This window comes from Panthera onca, chromosome E1 (genome assembly GCF_046562875.1).
Source record: "Panthera onca isolate mPanOnc1 chromosome E1, mPanOnc1 haplotype 2, whole genome shotgun sequence".
In the NCBI taxonomy this organism is placed as follows: domain Eukaryota; kingdom Metazoa; phylum Chordata; class Mammalia; order Carnivora; family Felidae; genus Panthera; species Panthera onca.
The window spans coordinates 27,964,801-27,979,663 of NC_138352.1; the positions used below are offsets into that span (position 1 = coordinate 27,964,801).

At 57.0% G+C, this 14,863-nt stretch overlaps 1 protein-coding gene across 1 annotated transcript in view; it reads right to left on the bottom strand.

The window, feature by feature from the left end:
* Positions 1-11,271, bottom strand: part of RAI1 (retinoic acid induced 1) — a 121,294-nt gene extending 110,023 nt beyond the window's left edge. Inside the window, exon 1 of the mRNA XM_078437649.2 lies at positions 10,824-11,271. The gene's annotated coding sequence lies outside the window, so the exon portion shown is untranslated. The remainder of the gene's footprint in view (positions 1-10,823) is intronic.
* Positions 11,272-14,863: the final 3,592 nt, after the last annotated feature.

Below are 14,863 nucleotides of genomic sequence, written 5' to 3' on the forward strand. Positions count from 1 at the left end.
CGATGGCCTGGTCTCCCAGTCCCTCCTCCTCCCCACTACCACAGGCCTGGCTTCCCTTCTGAGACGCCAATCTGCAGCCACACAAAGCCCTGTTTGTTTGCTTTCTCTGCTGCTCCCCCTGGATCCGATGTCTTTCTCTGCTACCTGCCGGCCTGGCTTCCTCTCCAAGCTGCCCTCCCAGCCAGCTGAAGGGAAGAAGGGGGCGGCCATTCCAGCAAGCCCCGCCTCACAGCCACCCCAACATTCCTCGAATCCACCTCCCCAGTGCCAGGGCACCCAGCTGGGGCAGCGTGACCCACAATGGCTTTGCAGCCCCCTTGCTGCCTCTCAGAAAACGTAGGGTGCCAGCGGGGTGGAACAGGAAAGATGCCTGCAGCCAGGGGCTGGGGCAGGGGGAGGGGAGCCCAAGAGGCCCAGCCAACCTCCCCTCTCCTTTTGTGAGCAAGGCTTGTTTTGTTCGTCAATCAGGAAGGCTGCCCTGACTTCCCAGCAACCCACGGGCTGCCAGGAGATAAGGAGATGAATGGGGCCAGGAGGGCTGAACTGGAGGCGGCAGAGGGACACCCTGGTTTTATGGCCCTCCCCCCACCAGTCTTTCTGGGGCGTCCTGGGTATCCCGGGCTCTGGGACAAGAGCTTACAGGCTGCACTGGGAGCCTTACACGGTAGGTGCCCCCTCAGTGCCCATCCTGGGCAGGCACCTGAGAAGGTGCCTCTACATGGTGGGCACCCCAGAGCGTGCAGCCTCGGGCACCCTCTGCAGTGTCCTGGGAAGCCTCATCAGCCTGAGCTGAAACAGGGCTTTCACAGGCAAAGAAAAATAAACACCCGCATTCCACACCACCTTCTCTACCTGCAGAGTAGGGGTTGCCCTCTCTCCCCGTTCAAATAAAGAAACCCAATACGGATACTGCACAAGATACAACAATCTCTCCCGGTTCCCCTCAACCCAGGGCTCTTTTATTGCACCCTGCCACACTGGGTGGCCCAGGGCAGGTCCTAACCTCCCTGGGCCTCCCTCTTCCCCTTCCTGTCCCCTCCACGCAGAGTTTAACCCTTACAGCAACTCAGGATAAAGGCATGATTATGCTCACTTGACAAACGACAGGAAGCCCTAAGAGAGAAAGCCACAGAGACCAATTGCCCCACTCAGAATTCAGGCTCATTTCTGTTGGACTCTAAGCCCTAAAAACTTCCCACCAGGCTGCAGTATCATTTCACGGCTAGTGAAATCTGCCAAGTGGATGAGTGACCACCACGCGGAGGTGACTGAGGAGTAGGCAGGTACAGCCAGCAGATGTCGCTTCCAATGTCAGCTCTGCCACTTGCTTGCTGTGTGACCTCAAGCAGGTCGCTTAACCTCTCTGGGCTTCAGCTTCCTTGAGAATCTGTATAGGGCAGCTGATAAGGCTCAGAGAGGACAGATGCCCAGAAAAATAGCAGGCACTCATTAAATGATGGCTTTTCTTTATGATCCCTTTCAGCATCCAGAGAGACCTCCATTCCTTAGAGGAACCAGACCTCTCCACCTCTGCTTTCACCCATCTGGCCCTGTTGCCAGTGGTCCCCTGGTCCCCCCTCCCCCCACCAAGTCACCCTCTCTGGCCCTCTGGAACACTCAAGGCTAAGGCCAAGGGCTGCCAAGCTGAGCTCCCCAGGCTCCCGTCCTGCCTAGGAGATCAGGGCCTCTCTGTTTAATTAGCCAGGGTGAGGGCCCCAGGAGACAATGTCACCCTAAGGGAACAAAGCCAGCTCCGTCCACATCCTGCTGGACTCCAGAAAAGAGAACCACTCAATTAAGTCTGATTTGCCAAAACGTCTGTTTTTAGTGCTATTTCGGGCCACGGTGGGGATTTTCTGTGCTTGTCTCAAAGGTACCCTAAACCAGATTCCTTCCTACCTCCCCCACCCCTCCTGTGTTTGAAATGAAAATATGTTCTTCCTCTTCTCTCTCTTTCCTTTTTTCTGCCTCTCTTTCCCACCTATCAGAGGGATGCAAATGAGAGAAAGGGAGGAGGCCGGGCCCCCACAGGAGGGCAGCACTCCCACCCATGAGGTCTCAGTGGGGGGGCCCCACAGCTCAGGCCCCCAGAGCACTGGGAGCTGTAGTTCCCTCAAACCAGGCTGCAGGGTGAGAGTGCCTACTGGAACTTTCTCTCCTCCCCACCTCTGGGAGCTTTTGCTTGGGCTGTGCCCTCTGCCTGGAAAAACCTCCCCCAAGGTCTCTCCTCCATAGAGTGCAGTTTACCTTCTTGGCTTGCAACGCAATTACAATGAAATCCGCATCTATGCAATCATGTCTTTAATGTCTGCGAACCTGCCAGACTCTAAGCTCCAAAAGGGCAGGGGCAGCATCCACTTGGTCACTGCCGTTTCTACAGGGTGGGGTCACCCACCCTTGGCACTGTTGACATCGTGGACCAGATAATTTGTTGTGGGGGCTCTTCCTGTGCATCCTGGAATGTTTAGCAGCAGCCCTAGCCTCTACCCACTAGATGCCAGCGCCTCCCCAGCTGAGACAACCAAAAATGTCTCCAGACGTGGCCCACATGTGCCCTCGCCCCCACCTGAGAACTACAGCTCTGAGGCCTGGCACAGTGCCCTCCGAAAATGAATGAATGCGTGCTTCCTCCTTCCTCCCCCTAACAGAACAGGCGATTTTTATTTTATCTCTTTACCTATTATCATAATCATGTGCAAAATTAATTTTCCCTATCGGACCAGAAGCTTCCAGAAGACAGGCCCATGTGACCTCAGCCGTGTATCAATGCTGACTGCCCGTAACTATTCCCTGGAAAAACAACTCTCAAGGTATCAGAGAGCGCCAGACCGAGGCCTAGTTCTGGCTCCCCCTTTGCCAATGCCCTGGATGACTGTGTGACTTTGCTACGCTAGCTAAACTTCTCTGGGCGTCGGTGTCTCTCCAGTCACTGTCACAAGTCTCTGTCCTACTGGACACGAGTCTTTCCGGTGGTTTTCAATTTACATTTACATATTCTGAGAATTTTTATTATCAAAACTGGTGACACTGATAAAGCACTTTGCAATGTGCCGAGCACAGCTAAGTGCTTTAGAGGCACCATCTCATTCAATCCTCTTAAAAAGAAAACTAAAGGGGCGCCTGGGTGGCTCAGTCGGTTAAGCGGCCGACTTCGGCTCAGGTCGTGATCTCGCGGTCCACGAGTTCGAGCCCCGCGTCCGGCTCTGCGCTGACAGCTCGGAGCCTGGAGCCTGTTTCAGATTCTGTGTCTCCCTCTCTCTGACCCTCCCCCGTTCATGCTCTGTCTCTCTCTGTCTCAAAAATAAATAAACGTTAAAAAAAAAAAAGAAAGAAAACTATGAAGCAGGTACTATTATTTTCGTTTCTTGATAGGTGAGGAAATAGTGGCTCAGAGCGCTGGAGGGGCCTGCCTAAGACACGCATATGTGGCCTGGTAGCCTCTGGCACCTGAGAATGTCTCCATCAGAAAACACTTTTTTTTTTTTTTAAACGTTTATTTACTTTTGAGAGAGAGAGAGAGAGAGAGACAGAGTGCGAGTGGGAGAGGGGCAGAGAGAGAGAGGGAGACACAGAATCCGAAGCAGGCTCCAGGCTCCGAGCTGCCAACACAAAGCCGACGCGGGCCTCGAACCCACGAACCGCGAGATCAAGACGTGAGGGGAAGTGGGACGCTTAACTGACTGAGCCACCCAGGCGCCCCTTCATCAGAAAACTGTTGGCTTCAATACTTGATCCTGAAATCTTTCCTACAGTCTGAAGCCCGCCTTTCCCAGTGATTAAGGCTCTTGCGGCCTTATTCCTATCATCAGGCCTTACCCTGGGAGCCCCCTGGGTAGAGAAGGAGCTCAGGTCACCACAGAAAGGTCCAACAGAGTCCAGGAGGTGGTAAGTGCTCGTTGAAATCGGTCTGCCTTGACGGGGTTTGGAGGGCCACCCACTGCTCCCTTCCTTTCCCTTCCTGGGGCGTCATCACTCTGCTCAGGAGAGCCCAGGCTGGGAAACACTTCCCCCAGCACAGAGCCGCCCTTTAAGATTCTTCAGGGAGGGAATAAAAAACAAGCAGGAGCGGGGACACCTGGGTGGCTCCGGTCGGTTGAGCACCTGACTCCTGATTTCCGCTCAGGTCACCATCTCACAGTTTTCTGAGATCGAGCCCCAACATGAGCTGGGCGCTGCCAGCACAGAGCCTGCTTGAGATTCTCCCTCTTTCTCTGCTCCTCCCCCTCTCCCATCCTCGGCGTCTCAGAATAAACAGATCGACTTAAAAGAACACCACAAAAAAACCAACGAGGAGGAACCATTCCCTAGCACCTTCTAGGTACCAGGCAGTGCTGTATGTTACCTGCGTTAACTCACTAATCCTTCCAACAATTCTATGAGGTAGGTGCTGCCATCTTCTCTATCTTACGGATGAGGCACACGAGCAAAGAAAATAAGTAACTTGTGCCAGTCAGTCAGTGGCGGAGCTGGGGATGGGAACTGCGGCCGCTGAACTCCAAATACAAGTGCTCGTCTGTCGGCGAGGCCGTAGGAGAGAGGCATCGCACTTGTGGCCGTGCTCCCAGCACGCTGGTGTGCAACAGGGTCTCAATGTGCGATTTGTGAATGAGTGCACGAACAAACGAGTGAGTCTGTGGTCACACGGCCACACCCACTGCCGCCGAAGTCACAAGTTGCCGGATGCTTTCTCAGAGCCCACCCACAGCGCTGGGACAGAGCCTCTCTGGAAACAGAAGCTCTGGCCAGAAAGCTCGTAGAATTCTCACCTGCCCCGCTGTGTAACAAAGACCCCTGCAATCCACCTCCTCCACCGGGCTGGAAAAGAAACTTTGTTTTGGCCAGTGTCGCGGCGGGGAAGGTTTAGAGGCAACCCGGCACGGACCTGCCGTCTTTTCTGCGCGCAATCAGGAGGGGCCTGTGATTACGCCCCGTTATTATTATTTTTGATTATGCCCATCATAAAGGTGGGGGTACGTAGCCTAGAGAGGGCAGTCAGTACCCAGATTTGGCCCAGGCGGGCCGAACCCCAAAGCCTGTGTTTATGGCCCCAGGTTCAGACCCTCCCTTGCATCCCAGATCCTAAGACACCCTAACACCGGCAGCACGTTTAAAGTTTGCAGAAATTAACGCTCGCATCTTTGACGGGGGAGGGAGGTGCCGGGCCTGAAGCAGCAGCTGGAACAAAACCTTTTCCTGGTTCTCAACCAGCGCTTCTGCTGTTCCCCCACCACGCTGTCCTGTGCCCAGTCTCCAAGGAGGGGGCTCGAGGAAAGGGGGCCCCAGCTCTGCTCCGGTCTGCAGGTCCTGCCTCTGGACCCCCAGCCCCGGGCCTGCCCACGCTCTGAGTGAGCCCCCCCGCCGTCCCTGTTCTGTCTGCCCCCTCCACTCGGTCCCCTACTTTCTTCATGCAGAGTTGCTGACTTGGGCTCACGCACCATCAGTCTGAAAGCAGCTGACCTTCTCCCAGTTTACAGCTGAAACGGAGGCCTGAGGGAAGAGGGGACATGTCCCCACAGCTCCTCGCCGATGGCTGCCAGCGCCCGGTCCCTGGCCGGCTGCATCTGTTTCCCCTCCCAGGACTCGCTCGTGCCCCTCCGTGGCACCCCGGGCGCCTGTTGACCTGAGCCTGACCACTTTATTTTTTTTTTTTTTCAACTTTTTTTTTTTTTTTTTTAATTTATTTTTGGGGCAGAGAGAGACAGAGCATGAACGGGGGAGGGGCAGAGAGAGAGGGAGACACAGAATCGGAAACAGGCTCCAGGCTCCGAGCCATCAGCCCAGAGCCTGACGCGGGGCTCGAACTCACGGACCGCGAGACCGTGACCTGGCTGAAGTCGGACGCTTAACCGACTGCGCCACCCAGGCGCCCCGAGCCTGACCACTTTATATAGAAGCTGGATGTTCAGGGTCCACCTGGCTCTTGGACTTGGAAGGCCCGGAAGGCCAGACCACAGGTGGTTCTTCTCTGGGGCCCAGTTTGAGCATGGGGCTGAGGCCAAAAACCCGAGGGGATGTCTGCTGAGGGAAGGAAGGAAGGAAGGAAGGAAGGAAGGAAGGAAGGATGGAAGGAAGGGAGCAAGGTTCAGTGTCAGAGGCCTAGAACTCCTGGGTACTTCCTTTGCTGATCCTGAGCATACAATTTAGCCTCAGGAGCATCTCCTTCTCCCCCCCTCCCTCCGCGTCTTTCTCTCTCTCCCCTGCCTTCTCTCTTCTCCTGCCTCACCTTCATCCCTGTCTCCCTCCCTCCCTCCCTCCCTCTGTCCCACACACACTATTCACTCAGAGTTGAAGAACCAGCAGAACAAAATCTCTCCTTTGCCAGTGGAGCCCCAGTCTTTGCCTCCAGCCCCTGGCATCCCCCCCACCCCGCCCCCCATCACATTCCAGTCTCAGATCCCCAGTGACCCACCCCGGCACAGGGCACAGCCCTGCCTCAAACCGTCGTCTCCTTGATCCCCCGGGGAAACAGGATGAGCCAGTTTCTCCTCAGCCCCCTCAGGGGGCAGCCTGGGGGTGCTGGGCCCCTCTCTGGCCCTGCCTGTCACTCAGAAGTCTGACAGAACAGAATCCTCTGACTAGGGCCCTGAGCACCTGCCAAGGATCTCAGGGGCCCACAGAAACAGCGTCAGGCTCTCACCCGGCCCACCGCACCTAGCCCTTCCTGCCAGGAAGCATTTCCAAGCGTCTCCCCGTGTTCCAGGCCTCGCCCTTGGCACTGGGGCTGGGAGAGGAGGGAGGTGTGCTCTCAGGCCTAGATGCTCCAGCCTGGTGGGGAGGACAGACACTGACAGAATTACCGATAATTCCATGATAAACACTATGCCACGGGTATAGACAAAGGGAGATGACTCAGTCTGCCTCACAGGTCAGAGGAGGAGGAGACAGGACGTCTGTTTTGGTCTTGGGAGGCAGGGAGGAAGGTGAAAGGCATCCTAGGTGGAAGCAGCGGCCAGGGAAATGCACGCAGGCAGGGATGTCCGTGGCTGAGTCCTGGGAAGAAGGCTGTGCCGTGGCTGGAGGGAGAGGAAGGGGCTTGAATAGGGCAGAGCAGGCGGGGGGAGGGAGGGACACACCAGGAAGGGCCCCTACAGTGTGGGAAGGACCACGGACCGGACCTGTATTCAGTCCAGCAGGAGCCCTTGGAAGTTATCTGCTGAGGTTGAGAAAGATCACTCTGGTAGTGTGGACCCCGCTGGGAGGGGCAGGGTGGAGGCAGGGAGGCCAGTGAGGCCCAGCACAACCTCTTTGGCCACCATTCGTTCTGAGCTAGTTCCACCCCTCTTGGCCGCGGTACACAGGCCACGTCCGTTCCAGCCTCCAAACACTTGCTCGTGTGTTCCCTCTGCCAGGAACGCCCCTCTTCTTACTTACCTACGCTTGAAGCCCCTGCCTCCATAAAGCTCCCAACTCTGGTCAAGACTGAATCCTAAAGCCCAACTTCTCTGTCCCACCCATCTGGGAAAGAAATTCTGCAGTGGCTCCCTCCGCTCTTCTTCACGGGGGCAAGTCTTACCCAAGATGCTGCCCCACACTCTTGCCCTTATGATCCCCGTAACACCTACAGGGTGCCTTCACCGGGGGACCCGCTTCCTGCTTGAAACCTGGCTCGAGCTCCCATGACAATGCTGGTTCCCTTGGGTATTATCTGGGTCTCAGTCACCCACCGGGCTGTGACCTTTTTGGAGGCAGGTGTACAGGGCCTCAGAAATGCTGGGTCCTTAGAAAACACCTGTTCCCTTGGGGCCGGTAAGCTTAGGCACCTTTCCCACAGAAACACTGCCCCCACTGCGCATGGCTTCACCTTGTCCCTCCCTGTGACCCACACATTAAAAGGGGGGAGGGGGCACAACCACAGGTGGCTATCACAAGCAACAAGACAGGGGCGCCTGGGTGGCTCCGTTGGTTAAGCGTCTAACTCTTGACTTCGGCTCAGGTCATGATTTCGTGCTTAGTGAGTTCAAGCCCTGCATCAGGTTCCACGCTTACAGCACAGAGCCTTCTTGGGATTCTCTCTCTTTCTCTCTCTCCCTCTCTCTCTCCGCTCCTCCCCTACTCATGCTCTCTCTCGAAATAAGTAACAAAAGATAGGACACTGAGACACAGAGAGGTAAATGACTCATTCAGTGTGTGTGTGTGGGGTTGGGGGGAACCAGGAGTCAATCCAAAGCCTGGCCCCGGAGCACCTCGCCCTGTGACTTTCCAAAGACAAATGGAAAGGAAAAAGGAAGCGAAACAGTAAGAGCCTGAGATACATTTTCATTGGGGGTAAAAGAAAGCTATATACTGATATATATGATATATGTATATGTATGCAAGTAGCAAATCATCTAGAAGGATACATTCAAACTCTTAACTAAGGTTACCTGGGGGGGGGGGCGTTGTGGAGTATATTTATTCTATATACTTCTGGGTTATTTGCATTTTTCACAGTAAGCATGAATCCACGTGTTAGTCGAGTAATTTAAAAAGGGAGAACTTGTCAGGGCCTCAGTTTATGTGTGTGGAATGAATAGAAGCCAGATTCATTTTGTTGGACTGTTTTCTTCTAAGTCTGGGTATGACCCATTCGTGGATTGTGAAATCAATTTAGTGGGCTGCAACCGGCATTTAAAAAAATTTTTTTTTTCAAATAGGCTAGAACAGAAAGTATCCGCTCAGCAAAGTAGAGGATACAGTTATTTCACTCAACTTTTGTTTCAGTTTTAGATAGTGGGGTGAACAGAATTGTGACCTAACATGTACTTCTTCCTACTGGCAAGAGTTTGAAAACCATGGGTAGAGACTTGGGGGGGGGGGGGGCGTCTGAAAGGAATGGGGGAGGGGGCACCTGCAAGAGCCTCTTGGTCCGGTCTGAGTGGGTGAGTTCCAACTCTGGGAAGAATCCAGAGGGGCCCCTGGTTCTTGGAAAAGCCCTATTTAGCCCACTCCAGAGTTGGCTTCTGGGGCCTGGATCATCTCTTGATAAGACTGCTTCCCTCCAAGGCTTTTGCCTGTGAGAGGCTTGGCCAGATTTCTGGGAACCAGCCTCCCAGAGACCAGAAGGTCTGTGTTCACTCCTCTGTGGCACCCAGAGCTCCTAAGGATGCTCCTGGGGTCCCATGTACACCCTCTGCCGTCAAACGGGCGGGGTGGGAAACAAGATTCTTTTCCAGCTTCCACATCCCCAGAGCCACATCCCAGGGAAGCCTCTGGAAACACAGCTGTGTGGTCAATCGGGAGGGGCCTCCACTGAGTCTGCAGCGAGGGCTGCCCCCACCCTGGGTGAGCCCGACCTGGGCAGAGAGAGGTCTTTATGGAGAATGGGGTGGGGGAAGGGAAGCAGAGCCCCCGGCCTGGGGCTCCCAGGGCGCTGGCGCCCCCACTTCGCAGCTCGCCTAACCCACCCCCGCCTCCCCTCCCAGGGCAGCAGACAACTAAAAAAAGATAAAATAAAAAAGAAGTAATTCCCCTGCTCTGACGTCAGCGCGAGGTTTTAACAGCCCGGCAGCGGCATGAAAACTGGATTGCAACCAGATGTAATGCCCTTGAATCGTCAACACACCGCTGCGTTGGAGAAATAAAAGCAGGAGGGGGGTGGAGGTGCGGCGCTCTGCGTGGGAGGGAACCGTGCGGGTCCCGCGTGGGTCCTGGGATCCGAGCCTGCCGAAACCACGGGAAAGGCGTTGCGGGAGGGAGAGCTACGAGCGGGGCAGCTCGGGGCCCGGGTCCGCCATTCAGGCGCGCTGGCTCCCCTCCCCCAGCCCCCCAATAGCGCATTGTTACGCTCGGTTTTGTCCGTCCGGAGCCGAAACCCCAGCGCTCCCCGCCCCCTCCGCCCCCGATCGAGGGCTTCCAAGAGGGCACAGCTTCGGCCGGCACTCCGGCCCTCGGCGTGGACTCAGAGCCCCCAGAAGGGAAACGGGCTCGCTGGGAAAACGGGCGCCCCAGGAAGCTGGGGCCGCAGCGGCCTCGGGCCTGACTGATGTTTCGCTTCCCCTCCGCCCCTCCTCCGAGGCCCCCGGCGCGACCAAGGCTCCAAATGTCACCCCCGCGCCCTGACACCCCTTCGCCCCCTCCGCACTCGGCGACGCCGCCCGGCGCCCGGCCTCCACGTCTCCTCCCCGGGCCCCTGCCTCCTAGGGCGCGGGGGGCCGGGGACCCGGCCGGCTCGCCGCGCCGCTGTCCGGGGGCCCGGGGCTCACGCGTCCGGTGCCCCCGACCGTGACGTCACCCCCGAAGGGCCCGTGAGCCCGGGGCCTGGCCGCGCCGGAGCTCCCCGGGCCTTAGGGCCGTTTCCTGCCCGGTCGCGGGGCCTGCGCACAGGCCCGGGCGCCGATGCCCGCGTGGGGGCACCGCGGGGACCCCCGGCGCGCCCCATCTCCCCCACGCACGGCCCTCACCGCCCCCGGCGCCCTGCCTCCCACGCCGTGCCGCACGCCAGGCCCCGAGTCCCACACGCTCAAGTCGGCTCCCCGCCCCCCACCCCGGGCGCACTCACAAAGCTCCCCTCCCGCCCCGGCGCCGGGCGAGTGTCCCCCCGCGTCCCCACGCCCCGCGCGGCAGCACTCCGCGCCCCGGCGCACACACAGCCCCGGGCCACACGCGCCCCTCGCCGCTCGCGCCCCCACGCCACGCACCGCCCCCGGGGCGGCCCTCCGGTGACCTCGCGCACCCCCACACCACACAAAGCGGTGACCCCGCGGACCCCCACGTCGCGGCCCGCGGCGCGCTCGGCCCCCGAGCCCGCCTCCGCTCCTCACCCTGCCTCGGCTCCCGCCGCCTCGCGCCGCCCCCACCCCGGCAGCGCCCCCCGCAGCCCCCGCGCCCCAGCGCTCCGTGCTCACCTCGGCGCCCGCGCTCACTCGGGGGTCCTGGGTCTCGCGCTGCGACTTCGCGGCCCGCAGGCCCGGGCGGCCATGGGGGTCAGGGCGCGGCGGCCCGGCCGGCCGGCGGCCAGGCAGGAAGGAGGGTGGGCCGCGGCGCCCCCTCCTCGCGCCGGCGCTCGGGCGGCGGGCAGGGCGGCCTGCTCGGCTCGCCTCTCGCCCTCGCCGCCGCCTCGCTCTCCGCCTCGACTCTCCGAGCCCAGCCGCGGCGGGGGCGGCGCCCGGGGGCGCGGGGAGCGGGCGGCGCGGGGAGCGGGCCCTGGCCGCGCACCCGGCCGGGCCTGCCTGGTGTCCGCGGGTGCCGCGGGGAAATGCGATCCCCTCCGCACAGGAAGAGCGAGCGGGCGGGCGGGCGGGCGACGCGCGGGGGGAGAAGGAGAGCGAGAGCGGGAGGAAAAAAGTTCCCGGGCGGCCTGGCTGCGCTCGCTCGAGGCCCCGGGCGCCAGGTGGGCCGTGCGCGCCCCGACAGCACCCCCTGGCGGTCCGCGCGCCCCACTGCGCGTCACCCCCCCCCCCCCCCCACCGCCTGCCCGCCGGCTTTGGGGGGAGGGCGCCTTGCGTGGGATCCAGGTGGAGCCCTCCCGGACTCGCACGCCCAGCCTGGGTTCTGGGGACGCCATGGGACTGGGGGCTGGGTGAGGGCTGGAACCTCGGGCGGATTTGGACTGGCACCTTGCCCTCAGATGCTTCCAGTCTCTGGCCTGGTTCCTAGGCCAGGCTCCCACCCTCACCCCACCATCAGCCGTCACCGTGACCTCCTCTTTACAGGGTGGGAAACATTTTTGACGTCTAAACTCAATAGGTCGCACATAAATTTCTCCACTTACTGGGTTCCCGGCACCTTGCTGGGCGCTGGGGAATCAGCAGAGACAAATGGTCCCAAGCTGTCAGGGAGCTAACCTCCTGTGGGGGACAGACAGACAACAAACAAATGCTTACATACGTAAAGAAGATAATTTCAGGGAGTAATGAGTCCTAGGAAGCAAATTAGCAGGTGAAGTGACAGAGAGGGGCTACTTAGCTGGAAGTGAGAGAAGGAGGCCTGAGCACAGAACTGAAAAACAGGAAGGCAGCCTGCCATGAGTAGAGCCAGGGGAAGACCATTCCCAGCAGAGGAAAGATCAAGTACAAAGGCCCTGAGGCAGGAGACAGCTCGATGTGTAAAGGGCCAGGAGATAGGTGGTGGGCACACTGAAGGCAGAACCATAACGGAAGACCTCAGTCTTCAAGGCTACAGAGGGCCTGGTGAGGAATTTGGATGCGATTCTGGTGCCGCGGGAAGGAAGCCGTTGGCAGATTTTAAGCAGAGGAATGTTGAATAAACGAGTGAGTGAATGAGCCTGTGAACTTATAGACAATTGCTGCTCTAACGCTTTGACTCACCAGGGCTCAGGCAGAAACCCACAGACACCTGCTCTGGGAGCCTCCCCACCAGCCCCCCAGCCTCTGGGGTCTGTTGGTCCTATGGAGGGGAGGGCAGAGCATCAGAGCTCCCAGGTGACCCGGGGCTAGTGAGGTCCCCTATCTAACCTCAGCTTCCTCATTGGTAAAATAGGCTGTAGTAGGTACAGTGCCCTTACTCTGTGCCAGATACTGTCTGTCTGTCTTTCTTTCTTTCTTTCTTTCTTTCTTTCTTTCTTTCTTTCTTTTTTCTTTCTTTCTCTTTCTTTCTTTCTTTCTCTTTCTTTCTTTCTTTCTCTTCTTTCTTTCTCTTTCTTTTTCTTTCTCTTTCTTTTTTTCTTTCTTTCCTTTTCTTTCTCTTTCTTTTTCTTTCTTTCTCTTTCTTTTTCTTTCTTTCTCTTTCTTTCTTTCTTTCTTTCTTTCTTTCTTTCTTTCTTTCTTTTTCTTTCTTTTTTAAGGCTTATGTATTTATTTTGAGAGAGAGAGAGAGAGCACAAGCAGGTGAGGGTCAGAGAGAAGGAAAGACAGAATCCCCAAGCAGGCTCCACACCATCAGTGCAGAGCCAGATGCGGGGCTGAGACTCACGAACTATGAGATCGTGACCTGAGCCGAGATCAAGAGTCAGCTGCTTCACCAACCGACTGAGCCACGTAGGTGCCCTGAGATACTGTCCTTCTTTGTATGGGTTGTCTCATTCGATCCTGGCAGCCCTTTTGTGAGGCTGGCTCACTCATCACATTTTGTTCATGTGGCACAGAGTGGTGAAATCACCCGCCCAGGTTCCCAAGCTAACGTGTCAGAGCCAAGACCTGCACCCTTCCCACTGAGGCTCAGTCACCTATCTCCCATGGAGAGTGGCGAATGGTAAGAGCGAGGCGGGGGCTGGGTCACAAAGTGAGCTGCACCGTTTTAAGCTAGTTCTAAGCACACGTTCTGGGGGGAGCTGGGGGGAGACCAACCTGGTTTCTAAATCTGGCTCTTTTGTGCCAGCTTTGGGCAGACCACTTGACTTGCTGAGTCTCGGTTTCCTCGTCTGTAAAACGGGGGTCACAGCAGTACCTGCTTCCTGGGGTTGTTGAGAGGATTGAATTAAGTAAGGTGGGTGAAGCATTAAGCCCAGAGGTCAAATACTAGCTGAGTGGGAATGGCTGCTTTCATCCGTTCAGGGGCTTTTTAACCCCCACCATGGTCCACTCTCCTGCCCTCCCTGCCTTAACCTGCTTTTGGGAGAGCCCAGGGGCAGGCCTGACGCCAGGAACCTCAGTGGGAGCTGGAGGAGGCGGCCTCGCTGCGGGAAGGAGATTGCGTGGGGTCCAAATACTCACAACTGCCATTGTCGAGCACCTACGTGCACCCGCTGCCTTCCGTATGTATTATTTCCTGCAGCTGCTGTGACAAATGACCACAATTTCAGTGGCTTAAAACAACACGCATCTACTCTTTACCGTTCTAGAGGTCCGAAGAGTCTGAAATCAGCTTCCCACGGCTAAAGTCAAGGTGTTGGGAGGGCTGGCTCTTTCTGGAGACTCTAGGGAAGAATCTGTTCCCTGTCTTTTCTAGCTTCTGGAGACCACCTGCATTTCATGGCTTGTGATGGCGTGGCGACCTCCAGAAGCTAGAAAAGGCAAGAAAACAATAGCTTCTGTTGTCCCGCCTCCTACTTCCTCCCTTGACCTTCCTGCCTCCTCTTCTAAGGACCTTTGTGATTACATTAGGGACACCTGTATATTCCAGACCCTTAATTTAATCACACCTGCAAGGACACCACCCCCACCCCCTCCCCCCCCCCCCCCGATTTTTTTTTTTCCATATAAGAGAACATCCACGGGGGCCAGGGATTAAGACATGAATATCTTTGTGAGTCATTGTTTAGCCTCACACTCCATGCATTCTCTGAATTCTCCCTCATCATAACTCCTTTTACAGATAAGAAAATCATCAAGGCTCAGAGAGGTGAAGTCACTTGTCCAAGGTCATCCAGCACATGAGTTTATTCACCCATTGCCTGTCAAGGAATTCCCGAAAGGCTTCCTGAAGGAGGTGACCTGTGAGCTGAGATCTGAAGAGTGATTTTCCCCAGTGTGTTTTAGTCAGGGGAGGGCATGGGGCTTCTCAGAAGAGAGCAGGGAACTGAACAGGGGTCACTGTCAGCAAAGCCAGTGCCCGAGAGATTTCTGCTGAGAACTGCTTCGTCATCCTTAGCCAGATGCGGTAAGAGGGCCAGGAGGGAGGGGGCCACCGTTCAACAGACTCCCAGTAAAGACGCTGTTGGTACAAGTCTCAAACTTGCAGCTTGAATGTGGAATCCAGGGTGCTGGGTTTGTTTGGACTGGAGAGGAGAGCAAAGTGTTTGAAAATCTGGAGTTGAGTACCTTTAAGGAATCTAAGTTCTTGGTGAGTTGAAATACCTGTTTTGTTTTTTCTTTTTAAGTTTATTTATTTATTTTGAGAGAAAGAGAGAGCAAGAGCAGGGGAGGGGCAGAGAGAGAGAATCCCAAGTAGGCTCTGTCATGGTCAGTGCAGAGCCCGATGTGTGGCTCGAACCCACGAATCATGAGATCATGACCTGCGCTGAAATCAAGAGTCAGATGCTCAACTG